Genomic DNA, 22,149 nt, shown 5'->3' with positions numbered 1-22,149 from the left:
TAGCTACCAAAGATCCTGTAGTCATGCTCACCAAGATCCAGCCACTCACCTGCAAAAATAAAAAAAGAAGGAGCGCATCAAGGGTAAGTTCAAATACATAATTCATGACAGTACTAGTCAAGAAGTACAAGCTGCAAAAAATCACAAAAAGTCATGCATACGTACAAGGTTCGATGCCAAACAAACCCTAGAAGTCAACATCAAACACATTGCTAGTTGCGCAGCTATACAACAAAGTCTTTCTAATGTCAAGAATGTCTTCGTGGCTGTAATCCAACATTTCAATCACACCATCCTCCCGGCAATGATATGTCTTGACGTTTTGTAGCATAAAGAAGCCACAATCATGCCTGTTAACAAAACAAAAACAAAAATGGTACATCACAAATTCAAAAATGCAGGAACATCATCCTCCCAGCAACAAAAAACAACTAATAAAAATCATTAAAAACGGATACTCACGTGTTTTTCTGCTGCGGCACCCGCACAAACTCACAAGAGAAACCATCAATATGCGCCGGTGAGAACGGTTTGTCCCTGTTTATGCTGGACTCCCTCCAAAGCTTCTTTATGTTATCAGTCATAGTCCTTAAGAATCTAACTACACCACTCCAGGTTTCATCACGGAGTGAATCAAGACACTTGAAACGACAGAACCTCAAATTCAGAACAATCAAGCACCAATGCCCAGATTCTTCAGTAGGCTTCACGGCAGCCGCAAATGACGGCGGATCAAAAGTAGGGAAAAGAAGGTGAAAAATAAATCACAGAGGAAAAATGAATTTAATGAATCATAATGAAACAAAAAATTCAGGCTCCAAAACAATAAAATAAAAGAGGGAAATTGAAATTAAGAAGTGCAAATAAATCAGATAATCATAAGTTCTAATTGAGTAAGCAACCCACTACAAAAAATAAATGATACTCAAGTTTATATCCACCGCCCAAACTTGCAACAAACATATCAGTTCAATTTCCTTGCGACAATAAGTGCATCTTTCAATAAAGAAGCACACTTCATTCAAAAGTACAGGGGTAAAAAGCAGGCTACTCAAGTTCATTCCCACCTCCCAAACTTGCAAGAAAACATGACAGTTATAGTTCATGAGTACAAAAAGTTCAAGTTCACCTACTTGGTCAAAACCATCAGCCCCTGTTCTCGTGAACCACTGTAGCACATTGGCATCAATATGTCCATCACAGATCTTGGTCTGTTGTACAAAAAGAACAATAACAGTTAGAAAATTGCCAAAATAACTTATCATCCTATCTACAAAGCAAAATACTAACCGTCACCCATCTGGGAACTATCAACTTGTCAGTGTCTTCGTACTTCTGACGTAGAGAATATAAAACAACATCAGCACTGTCTGAGTTGAGCATGCCAGTGGGGAAAAACGCTTTAGCAATAGAACCAACACTGGCATCACATTCTCAATTTTGAAACATCGGCTTGTCACTAGCACTACACCATGGTAGATATTACGAGGCGTTTTGAATCGCCTCTAAAAGACATGAGAATGCCTTCAAATGCCATGTCTGGCGTTTCTCAAAAACACTAGAAATGGTCGCGATAAGATATGTCATCAGAGGCATTTTCCAACAATGCCTCGAAAGGTCGGTCGTTCAGCGGCATTCTGAAAATGCCTCGAATGCTCCATTGTATGGGGAGCGTTCTCAGAAAACGCTACAAAAATCCAGCTGAGAGTCACTGGATTCCGAATGGCCCGCGAGCCCACCATGGCCACATGTCGGGCTGTTTGCTGTCTATTATAATTCTAATTCTAATTATAACTAATCTAATCCAACTTAGGCACTAATCCAAGCCCATTAGCCAATCGCTGTGATCTTTGAAAGAGTGGGCATGTTTCCTATTATAAGTTGGTCCAACTTTCATTCATTAACCGGTATGGGACTAAACTGGTTGAAGTGTGAGCTCTCGCACGAGCAGTCTACATGGAGAATATTGATGCGCACTGTACCACTACACCACGAAATCGACTGTATCCTAAAGCCATGCAACTCATGCATCGGCCATCGCCGGCTCGGTAATCAACTCACGCATCGCCGGCGGCCGGTAAGCACATCAGCTACGCATTAAGACGGCGTCAGACACTAGAGTTTGAGCCAAGTGCATTTATCATACATGGCCACAGCTACTCGGCGCCTACTCTCACTTGAGCGACCGTCCTGCCCCGTCGAGTCCCTTTTGCGTGGCGGACAGCCTTGCAGCCAACCGTGAAAACATGCGCCACAGAAATCTGCCGCACCGGCTCTGTACGCGTGGCCGGCGTTGAGGCAATTTGAAGAAAATGCCTCGAAAGGGTATCGATCAGAGGCATTTATCAGAAATGCCTCGAAATCTAGCCGGAGGTATTTCCAAAAACGCCTCAATATGTCTGTTTTGTGGCAATTTCAAAAGATGCCCTAAAAGCTTCACCAATCAGAGGCATTTTTCAGATATGCCTTCTTTTATACAGTTTGGAGGCATTTATAGAAATGCCCTCACCAAAATGCCTCCTATTGACAACCGTGTTGTAGTGTAGGAAAACATAAAAGATGACATGAATTAAAACTACTGCAATAAAAACAATAGTCACATGAGAGAAAGAAAAAGAGATGAAAATGATACGAGCAAAATCCCAAACTAATTGTTTCCCACGGTTCGTGCGCAACCTCATAACAGCGAAGCAAAACAAATCAACCTTAATAACATTAGCACCTTCTGCTTGCATAAAAAGAAGAAAAATAATAAGTTCAAGCACTACAAGCGAACATGTACAAAATGTGATAAATGAGAAGTAGTCCTCATTTACAAGTCCTTACCTGCACTATCAGTGTTTGACGACAGGAGTTCCTGTGATGACAGCAATATGGCTGTGCTTTCAGGGTCTGAAGAAAGAAAATCCTAGGATGACACGAGCGCCTCCTGCATCAACGGGACAGAAGAAATCGACAGAAATAAATCATCATCCTCAGATGGCACCTCCTCCATGCTAGAAGCATCTTGCAATGCATCACCGTAATCAAGCCCTCCAGGCGGGAAAATTTCCGGCGGTAAATCTTCACAATCAGAAAGATTTTCATTCCCACCAATACCAACACTAGACGATTTGGCATCAAGTATGCTGGCAGCACCAACATCCTCATCTACAACTTTGGTACCAACATCACGCCCACTGCTCAATGGAGCACCACAACCATCATCTCCACCACTAACGGCAGCCTCACGCTCAACATCAGTCATCTGAAAAAATAAAAATTCAGAAAAAGTGAATAATATGAGCAAAACTAACAATAAAAAAAGCTAGCAAGAGGTGCACACGCTAACTGTTATAGCTGCAAAGAAACACTAGCAAAAACTGCTTATGAAATTAATGCAAGCACAGAAAAGCAAACCTTAGCAGCATTCGTAGCAACATCATCGATCTTGCTGCTACTAACATTCAAAGGAACATCACCAATGGTCGAACTAGGCTCATTACCAACAACAGGACCCTGATTCATAGTAATAAAGAAAAAAAACAATGCTATTATTGTTGTGTTTCGTAGTAATTTCAAAAAAATTCCTACGCACACGCAAGATCATGGTGATGCATAGCAACGAGAGGGGGAGAGTGTTATCTATGTACCCTTGTAGATCGACAACGGAAGCGTTAACTTGGTTGATGTAGTCGTACGTCTCCATGGCCCGACCGATCAAGCACCGAAACTACGGCACCTCCGAGTTCTAGCACACGTTCAGCTCGATGACGATCCCCGGACTCCGATCCAGCAAAGTGTCGGGGAAGAGTTCCGTCAGCACGACGGCGTGGTGACGATCTTGATGTTCTACCGTCGCAGGGCTTCGCCTAAGCACCGCTACAATATTATCGAGGACTATGGTGGAAGGGGGCACCCCACACGGCTAAGAATATGATCACGTGGATCAACTTGTGTCTCTAGGAGTGCCCCTTGCCTCCGTATATAAAGGCTCAAAGGGGGGCTGGCCGGCCAAGAGGAGGCGCGCCAGGAGGAGTCCTACTTAGGACTCCCCCCTTTCCTAGTTGGAATAGGATTCGCGGAGGGGGGAAAAGAGGAGAGAGAGGAGGAAGGGGGGCCGGCCCCCTCTCCTTGTCCTATTCGGACCAAGGGGGGGAGGGGTGCGCGGCCCATCTATGGCCACCTCTCCTCTCTTCCACTAAGGCCCACTAAGGCCCATATACCTCCTGGGGGGTTCCGGTAACCTCCCGGTACTCCGATAAAATCCCGATTTCACCCGGAACACTTCCGATATCCAAACATAGGCTTCCAATATATCAATCTTTATGTCTCGACCATTTCAAGACTCCTCGTCATGTCCGTGATCACATCCGGGACTCCGAACAAACTTTGGTACATCAAAAAGTATAAACTCATAATATAACTACCATCGTAACCTTAAGCGTGCGGACCCTACGGGTTCAAGAACAATGTAGTCATGACCGAGACACGTCTCTGGTCAATAACCAATAGCGGAACCTGGATGCTCATATTGGCTCCTACATATTCTACGAAGATCTTTTATCGGTCAGATCGCATAACAACATACGTTGTTCCCTTTGTCACCGGTATGTTACTTGCCCGAGATTCGATCGTCGGTATCCCATACCTAGTTCAATCTCGTTACCGGCAAGTCTCTTTACTCGTTCCGTAATATATCATCCCGCAACTAACTCATTAGTTGCAATGCTTGCAAGGCTTCAGTGATGTGCATTACCGAGAGGGCCCAAAGATACCTCTCCGACAATCGGAGTGACAAATCCTAATCTCGAAATACGCTAACCCAACATGTACCTTTGGAGACACCTGTAGAGCACCTTTATAATCACCCAGTTACGTTGTGACGTTTGGTAGCACACAAAGTGTTCCTCCGGCAAACGGGAGTTGCATAATCTCATAGTCATAGGAACATGTATAAGTCATGAAGAAAGCAATAGCAACATACTAAACAATCGGGTGCTAAGCTAATGGAATGGGTCATATCAATCAGATCATTCACCTAATGATGTGATCCCGTTAATCAAATGACAACTCTTTGTCTACGGCTAGGAAACATAACCATCTTTGATCAACAGGCTAGTCAAGTAGAGGCATACTAGTGACACTCTGTTTGTCTATGTATTCACACATGTATTATGTTTCCAGTTAATACAATTCTAGCATGAATAATAAACATTTATCATGATATAAGGAAATAAATAATAACTTTATTATTGCCTCTAGGGCATATTTCCTTCAGTATCCCACTTGCACTAGAGTCAATAATCTAGATCACATCACCATGTGATTAACATCGATAGTTCACATCATCATGTGATTAACACCCATAGTTCACATCGCCATGTGACCAAAACCCAAAGGGTTTACTAGATTCAGTAATCTAGTTCACATCGCTATGTGATTAATACCCAAAGAGTACTAAGGTGTGATCATGTTTTGCTTGTGAGATAATTTTAGTCAATGGGTCTGCCACATTCGGATCCATGTGTATTTTGCAAATTTCTATGTCAACAATACTCTGCTCGGAGCTACTCTAGCTAATTGCTCCCACTTTCAATATGTATCTAGATTGAGACTTAGAGTCATCTAGATTAGTGTCAAAACTTGCATTGACGTAACCCTTTACGACGAACCTTTTTGTCACCTCCATAATCGAGAAACATATCCTTATTCCACTAAGGATAATTTTGACCGCTGTCCAGTGATCTACTCCTAGATCACTATTGTACTCCCTTGCTAAAATCAGTGTAGGGTATACAATAGATCTAGTACACAGCATGGCATACTTTATAGAACCTATGGCCAAGGCATAGGGAATGACTTTCATTCTCTTTCTATCTTCTGCCGTGGTCGGGTTTTGAGTCTTACTCAATTTCACACCTTGTAACACAGGCAAGAACTCTTTCTTTGACTGTTCCATTTTGAACTACTTCAAAATCTTGTCAAGGTATGTACTCATTGAAAAAAAAACTTATCAAGCGTCTTGATCTATCTCTATAGATCTTGATACTCAATATGTAAGCAGCTTCACCGAGGTCTTTCTTTGAAAAACTCCTTTCAAACACTCCTTTATGCTTTGCAGAATAATTCTACATTATTTCCGATCAACATTATGTCATTCACATATACTTATCAGAAATGCTGTAGTGCTCCCACTCACTTTCTAGTAAATACAGGCTTTACCACAAGTCTGTATAAAACTATATGCTTTGATCAACTTATCAAAGCGTATATTCCGACTCCGAGATGCTTGCACCAGTCCATAGATGGATCGCTGGAGCTTGCATATTTTGTTAGCACCTTTAGGATTGACAAAACCTTCTAGTTGCATCATATACAACTCTTCTTTAATAAATCCATTAAGGAATGCAGTTTTGTTTATCCATTTGCCAGATTTCATAAAATGCGGCAATTGCTAACATGATTCGGACAAACTTAAGCATAGATACGAGTGAGAAACTCTCATCGAAGTCAACACTTTGAACTTTGTCAAAAACCTTTTTCGACAAGTCTAGCTTTGTAGATAGTAACACTACTATCAACGTCCGTCTTCCTCTTGAAGATCCATTTATTACCGATCATCGGGCAAATCCATCAAAGTCCATACTTTGTTCTCATACATGGATCCCATCTCAGATTTCATGGCCTCAAGCCATTTTGCGGAATCTGGGCTCATCATCGCTTCCTCATAGTTCGCAAGTTCGTCATGGTCTAGTAACATGACTTCCAGAACAGGATTACCGTACCACTCTGGTGCGGATCTCACTCTGGTTTACCTACGAGATTCGGTAGTAACTTGATCTGAAGTTACATGATCATCATCATTAGCTTCCTCACTAATTGGTGTAGTAGTCACAAGAACAGATTTCTGTGATGAACTATTTTCCAATAAGGGAGAAGGTACAATTACCTTATCAAGTTTTCTACTTTCCTCCCACTCACTTCTTTCGAGAAAAACTCCTTCTCTAGAAAGGATCCATTCTTAGCAACGAATGTCTTGCCTTTGGATCTGTGATAGAAGGTGTACCCAATAGTCTCCTTTGGGTATCCTATGAAGACATATTTCTCCGATTTGGGTTTGAGCTTATCAGGATGAAACTTTTTCATATAATCATCACAATCCCAAACTTTAAGAAACGACAACTTTGGTTTCTTGCCAAACCACAGTTCAGATTGTGTCGTCTCAACGGACTTAGATGGTGCCCTTTTAAACGTGAATGCAGCTGTCTTTAATGCATAACCCCAAAACGATAGTGGTAGATCGGTAAGAGATATCATAGATCGCACCATATCTAATAAAGTACGGTTATGATGTTCGGACACACCATTACACTGTGGTGTTCCAGGTGGCATGAGTAGTGAAACTATTTCACATTGTTTTTAACTGAAGGCCAAACTCGTAACTCAAATATTTTACTTATGCGATCATATTGTAGAAACTTTTATTTTTGTTACGATGATTCTCCACTTCACTCTGAAATTCTTTGAAGTTTTCAAATGTTTCAGACTTGTGTTTCATCAAGTAGATATGCTCATATCTGCTCAAATCATCTGTGAAGATCAGAAAATAATGATACCTGTCGCGAGCCTCAATATTCATCGGACCACATACATCAGTATGTATGATTTCCAACAATTCTGTTGCTTGCTCCATTGTTCCGAAGAACAGAGTCTTAGTCATCTTGCCCATGAGGCATGGTTCGCAAGCATCAACTGATTCATAATCAAGTGATCCCAAAAGCCCATCAACATGGAGTTTCTTCATGCGCTTTACACCAATATTACCTAAACGGCAGTGCCACAAATAAGTTGCACTATCATTATTAACTTTGTATCTTTTGGTTTCAATATTATGATTATGTGTATCACTACGATCGAGATCCAATGACCCATTTTCATTGGGTGTGTAACCATATAAGGTTTTATTCATGTAAACAGAACAACAATTATTCTCTAACTTAGATGAATAACCGTATTGCAATAAACATGATCAAATCATATTCATGCTCAACGCAAACACCAAATAACACTTATTTAGGTTCAACACTAATCCCGAAAGTATAGGGAGTGTGTGATGATGATCATATCAATCTTGGAACCACTTCCAACACACATCGTCACTTCACCCTTAACTAGTCTATGTTCATTTTGCAACTCCCATTTCGAGTTACTACTCTTAGCAACTGAACTAGTATCAAATACTGAGGGGTTGCTATAAACACTAGTGAAGTACACATCAATAACATGTATATCAAATATACTTATGTTCACTTTGCCATCCTTCTTATCCGCCAATCATTTGGGGTAGTTCTGCTTCCAGTGACCAGTCCCTTTGCAGTAGAAGCACTTGGTCTCAGGCTTAGGACCAGACTTGGGCTTCTTCACTTGAGCAGCAACTTGCTTGCCGTTCTTCTTGAAGTTCCCCTTCTTCCCTTTGCCCTTTCTCTTGAAACTAGTGGTCTTTTCAACCATCAACACTTGATGCTCTTTCTAGATTTCTACCTTCATTTATTTCATCATCATGAAAAGCTTGGGAGTTGTTTTCGTCATCCCTTGCATAATATAGTTCATCATGAAGTTCTACTAACTTGGTGATGGTGACTAGAGAATTCTGTCAATCACTATTTTATCTGGAAGATTAACTCCCACTTGATTCAAGCGATTGTAGTACCCAGACAATCTGAGCACATGCTCACTAGTTGAGAAATTCTCCTCCATCTTTTAGCTATAGAACATGTTGGAGACTTCATATCTCTCAACTCGGGTATTTGCTTGAAATATTAACTTCAACTCCTGGAACATCTCATATGGTCCATGACGTTCAAAAACGTCTTTGAAGTCCCGATTCTAAGCCGTTAAGCATGGTGCACTAAACTATCAAGTAGTCATCATATTGAGCTAGCCAAACGTTCATAACGTCTGCATCTGCTCCAGCAATAGGTCCGTCACCTAGCGGTGCATTAAGGACATAATTCTTCTGTGCAGCAATGAGGATAAACCTCAGATCACGGATCCAATCCGCATTTTTGCTACTAACATTTTTCAACACAATTTTCTCTAGGAACATATCAAAATAAACACAGGGAAGCAACAACGCGAGCTATTGATCTACAACATGATTTGCAAAATACTACCAGGACTAAGTTCATGATAAATTTAAGTTCAGTTTAATCATATTACTTAAGAACTCCCACTTAGATAGACATCCCTCTAATCCTCTAAGTGATCACGTGATCCAAATCAACTAAACCATGTCCGATCATCACGTGAGATGGAGTAGTTTCATTGGTGAACATCACTATGTTGATCATATCTACTATATGATTCACGCTCGACCTTTCGGTCTCTGTGTTCCGAGGCCATATCTGTATATGCTTGGCTCGTCAAGTATAACCTGAGTATTCCGCGCGTGCAACTGTTTTGCACCCGTTGTATTTGAACATAGAGCCTATCACACCCGATCATCACGTGGTGTCTCAGCACGAAGAACTTTCGCAACGGTGCATACTCAGGGAGAACACTTCTTGATAATTAGTGAGAGATCATCTTATAATGCTACCGTCAATCAAAGCAAGATAAGATGCATAAAAGATAAACATCACATGCAATCAATATAAGTGATATGATATGGCCATCATCATCTTGTGCTTGTGATCTCCATCCTCGAAGCACCGTCGTGATCACCATCGTCACCGGCGCGACACCTTGATCTCCATCGTAGCATCGTTGTCGTCTCGCCAATCTCATGCTTCCACGACTATCGCTACCGCTTAGTGATAAAGTAAAGCGTTACAGCGCGATTGCATTGCATACAATAAAGCGACAACCATATGGCTCCTGCCAGTTGCCGATAACTCGGTTACAAAACATGATCATCTCATACAATAAAATTTAGCATCATGTCTTGACCATATCACATCACAACATGCCCTGCAAAAACAAGTTAGACGTCCTCTACTTTGTTGTTGCAAGTTTTACGTGGCTGCTACGGGCTTAAGCAAGAACCAATCTTACCTACGCATCAAAACCACAACGATAGTTTGTCAAGTTGGTGCTGTTTTAACCTTCGCAAGGACCGGGCGTAGCCACACTTGGTTCAACTAAAGTTGGAGAAACTGTCACCCGCTAGCCACCTTTGTGAAAAGCACGTCGGGAAAACCGGTCTCGCGTAAGCGTACGCGTAATGTCGGTCCGGGCCACTTCGTCCGACAATACCGCCGAACCAAAGTATGACATGCTGGTAAGCAGTATGACTTATATCGCCCACAACTCACTTGTGTTCTACTCGTGCATATAACATCAACACATAAAACCTGGCTCGGATGCCACTGTTGGGTTTCGTAGTAATTTCAAAAAAATTCCTACGCACACGCAAGATCATGGTGATGCATAGCAACGAGAGGGGGAGAGTGTTATCTACGTACCCTTCTAGATCGACAACGGAAGCGTTAACTTGGTTGATGTAGTCGTACGTCTCCACGGCCCGACTGATCAAGCACCGAAACTATGGCACCTCCGAGTTCTAACACATGTTCAGCTCGATGACGATCCCCGGACTCCGATCCAGCAAAGTGTCAGGGAAGAGTTCTGTCAGCATGACGGCGTGGTGACGATCTTGATGTTCTACCGTCGCAGGGCTTCGCCTAAGCACCGCTACAATATTATCGAGGACTATGGTGGAAGGGGGCACCGCACACGTCTAAGAATATGATCACGTGGATCAACTTGTGTCTCTAGGAGTGCCCCTTGCCTCCGTATATAAAGGCTCAAAGGGGGGCTGGCCGGCCAAGAGGAGGCGCGCCAGGAGGAGTCCTACTCCCTCCGGGAGTAGGACTCCCCCCCCTTTCCTAGTTGGAATAGGATTCGCGGAGGGGGGAAAAGAGGAGAGAGAGGAGGAATGGGGGCCGGCCCCCTCTCCTTGTCCTATTCGGACCAAGGGGGGGAGGGGTGCGCGGCCCATCTATGGCCACCTCTCCTCTCTTCCACTAAGGCCCACTAAGGCCCATATACCTCCTGGGGGGTTCCGGTAACCTCCCGGCACTCCGGGAAAATCCCGATTTCACCCGGAACACTTCCGATATCCAAACATAGGCTTCCAATATATCAATCTTTATGCCTCGGCCATTTCGAGACTCCTCGTCATATCCGTGATCACATCCGGGACTCCGAACAAACTTCGGTACATCAAAAAGTATAAACTCATAATATAACTGTCATCGTAACCTTAAGCGTGCGGACCCTACGGGTTCGAGAACAATGTAGACATGACCGAGACACGTCTCCGGTCAATAACCAACAGCGGAACCTGGATGCTCATATTGGCTCCTACATATTCTACGCAGATCTTTTATCGGTCAGACCGCATAACAACATACGTTGTTCCCTTTGTCACCGGTATGTTACTTGCCCGAGATTCGATCGTCGGTATCCCATACCTAGTTCAATCTCGTTACCGGCAAGTCTCTTTACTCGTTCCATAATACATCATCCCGCAACTAACTCATTAGTTGCAATGCTTGCAAGGCTTCAGTGATGTGCATTACCGAGAGGGCCCAAAGATACCTCTCCGACAATCGGAGTGACAAATCCTAATCTCGAAATACGCCAACCCAACATGTACCTTTGGAGACACCTGTAGAGCACCTTTATAATCACCCAGTTACGTTGTGACGTTTGGTAGCACACAAAGTGTTCCTCCGGCAAACGGGAGTTGCATAATCTCATAGTCATAGGAACATGTATAAGTCATGAAGAAAGCAATAGCAACATACTAAACAATCGGGTGCTAAGCTAATGGAATGGGTCATGTCAATCAGATCATTCACCTAATGATGTGATCCCGTTATTCAAATGACAACTCTTTGTCTACGGCTAGGAAACATAACCATCTTTGATCAACAGGCTAGTCAGTAGAGGCATACTAGTGACACTCTGTTTGTCTATGTATTCACACATGTATTATGTTCCAGTTAATACAATTCTAGCATGAATAATAAACATTTATCATTATATAAGGAAATAAATAATAACTTTATTATTGCCTCTAGGGCATATTTCCTTCAATTATTAGCAACAATAAACATAAGGAATTAAACCACACTAACAAAAAGGTAGGTATCACCTACAAACTCTTAACGGCGTGGGATGGAAAAATGAACATGTAAGGCACATTGATGCGCATGAAAATTCAAGAAATATATATAAACACAATAAAAATAAAAATAATCTTGCACTTATCAATAGATGGATCATTAACTCCACGGTCAACAAAAGCCTCAACATTAGGATCGGTCTCCTACATGAAAGAAAAATTAATAAACAGATGAAGATGAGGAAGTTCAACTACAATACTGACAGCAGAACAACATAGTAAAAAGTGCAAACACCGAGGACTGACTTACATCAACAACAGGGCGCTCCAAGCCAACATCATTCGTATGGTGATCAGAAACATTAGCCTCAGTACCACCACCAGCCCTGCTGTTGGTGGTACCAGCCTCATCCTGCTCAATCTGCCTGATAACAACATTTGCACTTTCTTCATATGGCTTGCAACGAGAGTCTTGCATAGTTTTGAAATGCTTCATGTTGTTCAACAGACGAACCGAGCTCTGAACTAGATGAGCAGCACCATCACACATATCACCAATTAAAATTATCTCCATCTCAATATAGTCCGCTGCTTCCTCAGCATTAAATTGATGACCTTCAGGAAGGATACCATTAATACAGCTCAGACGCTCAACTGTAGTTGGGACCTTTTGCAACTCAGAACACACATTACTAAAGATATGCTCAGCGCGCTCCAACCCAGAAACAGCTACATCAATACCAAAACCCTTCCTCTATGAATTACTAGCCTTACTAGGGCCAGGGGTAAGATAACCAGCACCCTCAACACCACGGCCATCTCTCAACTCATCGTGTAGAGATGAAATCTTGGGAACCTGAGACGACGGCATCTCCAGGACTGGCCGTTTATACACTCGGAAAAAGACAACCTCCTCTTGAGTTTTCCAGTACAAACAAGGGGAAAAGAGTTAATTAATCAATGCAACACACAGGGAAAAATAAACATCATATTAACAGATTTAAATCAATAGCACTATCAATCTTTAACCGTCAGTGCCAATTTGTTAGTATTTACCAACATGCCAGTTGAACAAAGATATTCAGTTCAACCACACATGAAACAACAGTACTAAAAATCGTACCTAAACCTCACAAAGCTTAAGAAATGAAAAATCTAAATAGGTAACTCTGTAGTACACATATTCACTCCAGCAAAAATAGCTATACCTAAATAAAAAAGGTTTGCAAGACACGACAGAAATAAAACTCACCAGAAGCTTCCCAAACATCCAGGTCTTTGGATCTACATTGCCTTTTTATCAAATCTCCATCAACCAGATCGGAAAGCTTGACAGGATCCATGAAACATATGGGGGGACTCGCATGTCTGGCTCTGGGGTCTTGCCACGGATAAGGCAGTCAAGGTACATTAGAACAGGCCCTATAGCACAGCCTGTGATTGCCTTCTCAATGGTAACACCATCTTGGTACTTCACAACAGCCCTCCTAAGCAAATCAACCATCAGCTGGCAATAATCCATATTAGTTATGTCCTCAATGACGAGACCCTCAAACATTGCTGCCTCTCTGGAAACACGCAGTGCGGCACCAGGCAACACAACCTTCATAAACACAATAATGAAGAACACTTTGAGAGCAAGGTCATCTTTGCTAGGATCCTTGACAAGCACCTTGAGCCTATCCCTCAAATCCTTTGTCTTGATATCTTTGTTCCTGCTAATGTCAAGCTCCGATCTTAACTTCATCAGAGCATCGTCATATCCATCCTCTGACGGCCTTGGTGCAGAACGACCACCACGAGGGAACCCAAATAGTTGTTGTATACCATTGCTAGTGATGTGAAGCTTCTTATTAGCCTCACCCATGTCAAGAGTCATCGTATCAGGATCTATCCTTAGGTACAAAGCTCCCATCAGAGGGCGGGAAATGTTAGACTTCACCTTCCACTTGAAGATAGAACCAAAACTAGTTGCATGAACCCTAGCCACATGGAAACTCTCAAGAAATTTATCACAAGCATCAACCTCTCCCAACGAACATCGAACAGTTAAGTTCAATCGCTGTTGGTTGCTACCTCTTCATCATGGTTGGTTTTCGCTTGAAGAGGAAAGGGTGATGCAGCACAGTAGCGTAAGTATTTCCCTCGGTTTTTGAGAACCAAGGTATCAATCCAGTAGGAGGTAACACGCAAGTCGCCTAGTACCTGCACAAACAAACAAGAACCTCGCAACCAACGTGATAAAGGGGTTGTCAATCCCTTCACGGTCACTTACGAAAGTGAGATCTGATAGATATAATAAGATGATTTTTTGGTATTTTTATGATATAGATTGGAAAATAAAGATTGCAAAATAAACGATAATAGAAATAGCAAGTTGATATGAAAATAATATGATGGAAGATAGACCCGGGGGCCATAGGTTTCACTAGTGACTTCTCTCAAGATAGCAAATTCTACGGTGGGTGAACAAATTACTGTCGAGCAATTGATAGAAAAGCGAATAATTATGAGAATATCTAGGCATGATCATGTATATAGGCATCACGTCTGCGACAAGTAGACCGAAACAATTCTGCATCTACTACTATTACTCCACACATAGACCGCTATCCAGCACGAATCTAGAGTATTAAGTTCATAAGAACAGAGTAACGCATTAGGAAAGATGATATGATGTAGAGGGATAAACTCAAGCAATATGATGTAAACCCCATCTTTTTATCCTCGATGGCAACAATACAATACGTGCCTTGTTGCCCCTGCTGTCACTGGGAAAGGACACCGCAAGATTGAACCCAAAGCTAAGCACTTCTCCCATTGCAAGAAAGATCAATCAAGTAGGCCAAACCAAACTGATAATTCAAAGAGACTTGCAAAGATATTTAAATCATGCATAAAAGATTTCAGAGAAGAATCAAATATTGTTCATAGATAATCTTGATCATAAACCCACAATTCATCGGATCTCGACAAACACACCACAAAAATAATTACATCGAATAGATCTCCAAGAGAATCAAGGAGAACTTTGTATTGAGATCCAAAGAGAGAGAAGAAGCCATCTAGCTAATAACTATGGACCCGAAGGTCTGTGGTAAACTACTCACAGATCATCGGAGAGGCTATGGTGTTGATGTAGAAGCCCTCCGTGATCGATTCCCCCTCCGACAGAGCGCCGAAAAAGGCCCCAAGATGGGATCTCACGGGCACAGAAGGTTGCGGCGGTGGAAATGGGGCTTCGTGGTGCTCCTGGATGTTTTCGGGGTATATGGGTATATATAGGAGGAAGAAGTATGTCAGTGGAGCTGCGAGGGGCCCACGAGGGTGGGGGCGCGCCTACCCCCTGGGTGCGCCCTCCTGCCTCATGGCCTCCTCGCTTCTTTCTTGACGTCCACTCCAAGTCTCCTAGATCAGGTTTGTTCAAAAAGTAACTCTCCCGAAGGTTTCATTCCGTTTGGATTCCGTTTGATATTCCTGTTCTGCGAAACCCTGAAATAGGCAAAAAATAGCAATTTGCATTGGGCCTATGGTTAGTAGGTTAGTCCCAAAATTAATATAAAAAGGTAAATTAAAGCCCATTAAACATCCAAAACAGATAATATAATAGCATGGAACAATCAAAAATTATAGATACGTTGGAGACGTATCATTGGTCACCTTCATACAAAGCAACTTTTCCGGCATTGCCTCTCACCGGCTTGACCGGACTCATAACGCTAACAGGCTGTAAAAGAAAATAAAGAATCCACAACTTAAATAAATGAATATAGAAAACAAAACAAGCATATGAAGGCAAGTAGAAAAAAGAAAAGATTGCACAAGTTCAACTCTTAAAACAACATCAGTACCACCCTCAATTGAGGCACACAATGACCAGCCTCACCTGGCCAGCATACCAGCCCAGACACAATTAAATCATTGCAAGTAGAACTAGTAAGTCACATACAATACAAACACGTACCACTGCAAATTCATCTTCACAATCAACTTCGATATCATCTTCTTTAGATACAGCATCTTCAGCTTCGACACGAGCACGCTTCTTCACACCTTTGTTCACCTTCGCATGAGCAACTTTACGCTTCTTATTTTCCTTCAACAAAGAGCGCTCTGTAAGAGGAGACGAAGAAGGCTTCTTATTTGTCAAAACTCGTGGACTCCGACGAACAGGGGAGCCACCAAGTGTGCTTGGACCAATCTTCACAGCAACACTATCTCCATTAGCTTTGCTATTACTAGGTTGGGAACCAGCTTTCACACATGGGCTACGCCTCTGTGTGCCATCAGGATTTCGGTCTAACATCTTCCTCTTCAAAACAACTTTCTTCTCCTTAACTGCATCACGAGTAAACACTTGCGTCAAATGAGTCTGCATCAGGTTTGTCTTCATAGGCATGTCACTTCCATGAGATCCAGCATCAACAGTTGAAAAGGCTGCATCACCACCTTCATCACCTACACCTTTAGAAGCTTGAGCAACATCCTCATCACTTCGTTGCACGCAAGCAGCCTTTTGACGCCGTTCCAACTCCTTTATCCTCTGGAAATCACACTTCTTCTTTCTTATCCTTTCGTCCTCGAGCTGTAACTGCATAGGAACATCCTCGGCCTGAGTAACATGCTCAGTGCCATCAACACTCTGTGACTGAGTAACAGAGAACTGCAAGCTCCCATCACCATCATCAATGTTAAGAGAATACATTCCATCATTAATATCTTTGACAACATCAGCAATGTCCTCAAGAGCACCATGGCTGTCATTAACTGTATAAACCAATAACATAAGCACAAACATATAAAATTAAAACACAATTAACATTGCAGAGACAAGATAAATAAAGAGCATAGCATCAGACACAAATAAAAGGAACAACTAATGTAGCTAAGCATATTTATGTATTCAAGGCTGGTAAAAAAAGAGAAAATATACGGGAAACACCGGCAACACTCGCAAGTTCTTCTAGAGGATTTGGTGTCTCAAAAATAACATTCACAAGATCTTGAAAGCGTTCTGGTTTGTCAGAACCAGGAAGCACTGGCATTCCAACATCTGCAACAACATCATAATCAGCAGAAAAGTACATGAACAAGCAATCAGTTCAACTATATGAACACTACAAGTGCACCCAATAAAACAATATAAACCGACCATTGGCACACCAAACTTCAAAATGACAACTCTTTCAACATCATAGTAGTTCTTCACTGACTGCTACAAACTATTCAAATGCCAGGACAGCAATTCAAACTACACATGGTGATCAGTACTACAACCTGTCTGCAGGTCACATTAACCTAAAAACTATACACACCACACATTCCAGGGCAAAATTAACAACTATCAAAATCCATACAACTTATAAAGTCAATACGACAACACCTATACAACCTAAAAACCAGATCTGTTAAAACATCATCCAAATTGTAGGGAAAATTACCTCCATTGAACTTGTCTGGACTGGATGATGTACCCATTGAGATCTACAAACCTAAAATCTGCCGAACCAGATCTGCAAGACACATGAACAAAAATTAGGGCTCTGACCTATTTTAGAAACGAAGCACGCCATACAAAGCAAAACTCTTACCAGCAAACACAAAATCCGCCACGGAATCCAGTATCACTGTCGCGAACCACTCGTTCAAGAGCAAAGGAACCCTAGCGAATCCAGCCTGAGACAGCAAGAGAGCAATAGCTTAGAAATACAGGGAAAATCTATACATAAGGGGACGCAAGGGCAAGTCGATGGTAGAGAAAAAGGAGCAAACAGAGCACCCAGACCTCCACCACTGGAGTTCAACCCGCAGGCCGATGTTCCCACGGCGAAACAGGAGAAGCAACTTCTATGCAAGAAGAGGAGAGGAGGGGAATGAAGAAGGAATCAATTTATGGAGGGGAGCGGAGCGGAACGAGGGAGAGCAGAGGTTAAAAGGTGAGTGGGAGAAAACCGACGGCTAAAGCCCACAATCGTGGCAAAGCCCACTATCTCTGGGCAGTAACTAAAGATAATAGCAAAAAATAAATACAATAAAAAATTCAATACAATAAAAAAATATAGAAGGAGAAAAAAAACGGCTAAAGTACAAATAATAACTCACAATAGTATAATAAAAATTATCAAAAAAGTACAAATGAAATAATACTTCATAACGGTGCTGGTTTTCCCCTAAAAAAGATAAGATAATGGGCTATATTCAAAGGAAGATGTCTCAGTACAACTATGCCCTCGGTGTGGTGCGAGGGCAAGTCATGTTATGGACTCGCCTCCGCATGCGACGCTGCGGCACGCCGTGTCGTCGCCTGCTATGGCTCGTTCCTGGCTCGGCCTCGCCGGGATGGCCTCGCGCTAATGCGGCAGTGCGCTCGTTTGACAGGCGCAGTGCAGTTATTCTGTTTCCCCCCACACGCACCCACACACCCTAAGATAAGATAATGGGGGTGAAAGGACATGCGGTGCCCCCATGTGTTGTTTTGGTAATTGATGACATTCTCTATGGACTAATGGTTGCATTGAGTTATATTTGAAGGATTTGTCCATAGGCATTTCTTGAAGTACATGTGTTGGTTTCATGGAGTTTATGAGTTGACCAAGGTGGTATTAAGGAATTATCCAAAGATTGGTCATAGAGTTGGAAAGAGTCAAGGTTGATCAAGACTAAGTACAGAGAGTGATTCAAGTTGATCATCACACAAAGCGTAGAAGATACACCGAGTGGGATCAAGTGATCTCATGGTATGGTAAGCATTGTCCATTGTGCTTTGTGTACTAACCCATGGTCTATGTGAGAGTTCTATGTGGGGTTAGGTACGTGTTCATGGGCTTGCGTTAAGAGGAAGATATCACTCAACCAATGGAGAGGATGACATCAAGTGGTGATCGTCATCAAGAATTTCGTGCGCAAGTTCAAGTGGAGCATCACGAAGAGATCAAATGCTTGATGCTTGCCGCCCATTGTGGTGTCAATGGACTTGTGAAGATGTGCCGACGAGTGGTTCACCCATAGTGGAGTATGGGGGAGCAATCATCTAGTCTTCATCGACCCAACGCAATCAAGAAAGGTGGTCCAACTTGAGGGAGCCAAGATCATCATCATCTAGCTCAAGTGGACTTCATGCAAGGAAAATGTTTTCCCTTGATAGGTTTTATATTTTACCGGTCTCATGGTGATAGTATGGAGACCGGGTTATAGGATTGATAGCCGTACTATCAAGGGGGGCTCTCAAGTGAGTAGCATGATCGTATCGTTTGTCGAGAGCTCAAACCATTGCATCCTTGCATCATCTTTCTTGATTCTTATTTGTATTTTGTTTTGAGGTTTTAGAGCTTGTGGTTATCTTCATGACAAGCTCTACTACATCGAAAACGGATTTTATATGCTTCTTCTATCGCGTTTTCGGTGTTGGAGGTTTTACCGGTCTTTTTCGAGGAAGGGTTCTCACCATATTCTCTTGGGCCTTTTCTAATTTCCTTCTTATTGTTAGTTCTTTCAAGATTGTGTTAGCCCTTGTCGCTAGCTTTCCAAAAAACTTGGTTTCGTTGAATTCGGAGTCCGTTTGTAGAAGTTGTGTCAGTTTTGGTGTCCTTAAAAAGGCTGCAGCGGTACTACCGCCCATGGGAGCGGTACTACCGCGGCTACTTCTGTGGCTACTTCCGCTGTGGACCAAAAACTCATCATAATTCCAGTGGTGGTAGGCACAGATGTAATTTTTTAGTACCGCTCGCAAGCAGTAGTACCGCTACCCTTAGTAGTAGTACCGCTACCCCTAGCGGTAGTACCGTGAGGTCGAGCGGTACTACCGCTCTGTGCGGGCTGTGAGCATAACGGTTGGATTTTTCCCCTCCTATAAAAGGGGGTCTTCTTACCCAATGAACCTTATCCTTTGAGCTCGTGTTCTTGCCCCATTGTTGACCTTTTTCGAGCTTGCTAACTCTCAATCCCTCTGTGGATTCTTGCTAGTTTTTGAGGGAAAAGAGAGAGGAGATCTAGATCCACATTTCCACCAATCACTTTCTCCTCTATGTGAGGGGAACCCCTTGGATCTAGATCTTGGAGTTATTGGTGTTCTCCTTCTTGTTATTCCTCTCATTTTCCTCCCTAGCATTAGTTGCTTCGGTGGGATTTGAGAGAGAAGGACCTGGGCACTCCGTGTGTCCTTACCATTGCATTTGGTGCATCGGTTTGAGTTCTACACGGTGATACGTGGAAGTTACAAGTTGAGAAGCTTATTACTCTTGGGTGCATGGTACCCTTGAGCTTGTTCCTCTTGGGTGCTTGGGCGCCCTAGACGGTTGGTGGTGTTTGGAGCTCAATCATTGTGGTGTAAAGCTCCGGGCAAAGCATCGGGGTCTCCCATTAGGTTGTGGAGATCGCCCTGAGCAATTTGACGGGTTTCGGTGACCACCCCCAAGGGTTGCCAAAGTGTACGGGTTCGGTGACCGCCCCAAGGGTTGCCATTTGTACGGGTTCAGTGACCGCTCTCAAGGGTTCCTTACTGGATTCAGGGCATGTTGCATTGTGTGAGGGCGTGAGGAGATTACGGTGGCCCTAGTGGCATCTTGGGGAGCATTGTGCCTCCACACTGCTCCAAACGGAGATTAGCATCCGCGAGGGTGTGAACTTGGGATACATTGTCGTCTCTGCGTGCCTCGTTATCTCTTACCCGAGCTCTTTACTTATGCACTTAACTTTGTGATAGCCATATTGTTTCTTGTCATATATCTTGCTATCACCTAGTAGTTTATCTTGCTTAGCATAAGTTGTTGGTGCACATAGGTGAGCCTAGTTGTTGTAGGTTTCGTGCTTGAGAAATTAACCGCTAGGTTTATTCCGCATTTGTTCAAGCCTAAACCGTAATTATTTTAAAGCGCCTATTCACCCCCCTCTAGGCGACATCCACGATCTTTCAGGGGGCAAGTCCATACAAGGAAGATGCGTTAGTACAACTATGCCCCTCGGTGTGGTGCTGGTTTTTTCCCTAAAAACATAAGATAATGGGGGTGGGGCAAGTCATGTTACGAACTTGCCTCCGCATGTGATGCCGCGGCATGCCGTGTCATCGCCTGCTATGACTTGTTCCTGTCTCGGCCTCGCCGGGATGGGGGAGGGGGGTCCCGACCCCCCTCCCCCCGGCTCAGCCTCGCGCTAACGTGGCAGTGCGCTCATTTGACAGGCGCAGTGCGGTTATTCTGTCCCCCCCATACGCACCCACACACACACACACCCTAAGATAAGATAATGGGGGCAAGTCCATACAAAGAATACGTGTCAGTACAATTATGCCCCTCGGTACGGTGCTGGTTTTTCTCCTAAAAAAGATAAGATAATGGGGGCGGGGCGAGTCATGTTACGGACTCGCCTCCGCATGCGACGCCGCGGCACGCCGCGTCGTCGCCTGCTACGGCTCGTTCCTGGCTCGGCCTCGCCAGGATGGGGGAGGGGGGTTGTCCCGACCCCCCTCCCCCCGACTCGTCCTCGCGCTAACGCGCCAGTGCGCTCGTTTGACAGGCGCAGTGCGGTTATTCTGCTCCCCCACACGCACCCATACACCCTAAGATAAGATAATGGGGGAAAGTCTATACAAGGAAGATGTGTCAGTACAACTATGCCCCTCGGTGCGGTGCTGGTTTTCCCCTAAAAAGATAAGATAATGGGGGCGGGGCAAGTCATGTTACGGACTCGCCTCCGCACGCGACACCGCGGCACGCCGCGTCGTCGCCTGCTATGGCTCGTTCCTGGCTCGGCCTCGCCAGGATGGGGAAGGGGGGGTCCCGACCCCCACCCCCTGGCTCGGCCTCGCGCTAACGCGGTAGTGCGCTAGTTTGACAGGCGTAGTGCGGTTATTCTGTCCCCCCCCCCCCCACACACACCCACACGCCCTAAGATAAGATAATGGAGGCAAGTCCATACAAGGAAGATGTGTCAGTACAACTATGCCCCTCGGTGCGGTGCTGGTTTCCCCCTAAAAAGATAAGATAATGGGGGTGGGACAAGTCATGTTACGGACTCGCCTCCGCATGCGACACCGCGGCACA

This window comes from Triticum urartu, chromosome 4A (assembly GCF_056163025.1).
Source record: "Triticum urartu cultivar PI428250 chromosome 4A, HENAU_Tu73, whole genome shotgun sequence".
NCBI classification, from domain to species: Eukaryota; Viridiplantae; Streptophyta; class Magnoliopsida; order Poales; family Poaceae; genus Triticum; species Triticum urartu.
Note: the sequence above shows the minus strand (reverse complement) of the source record.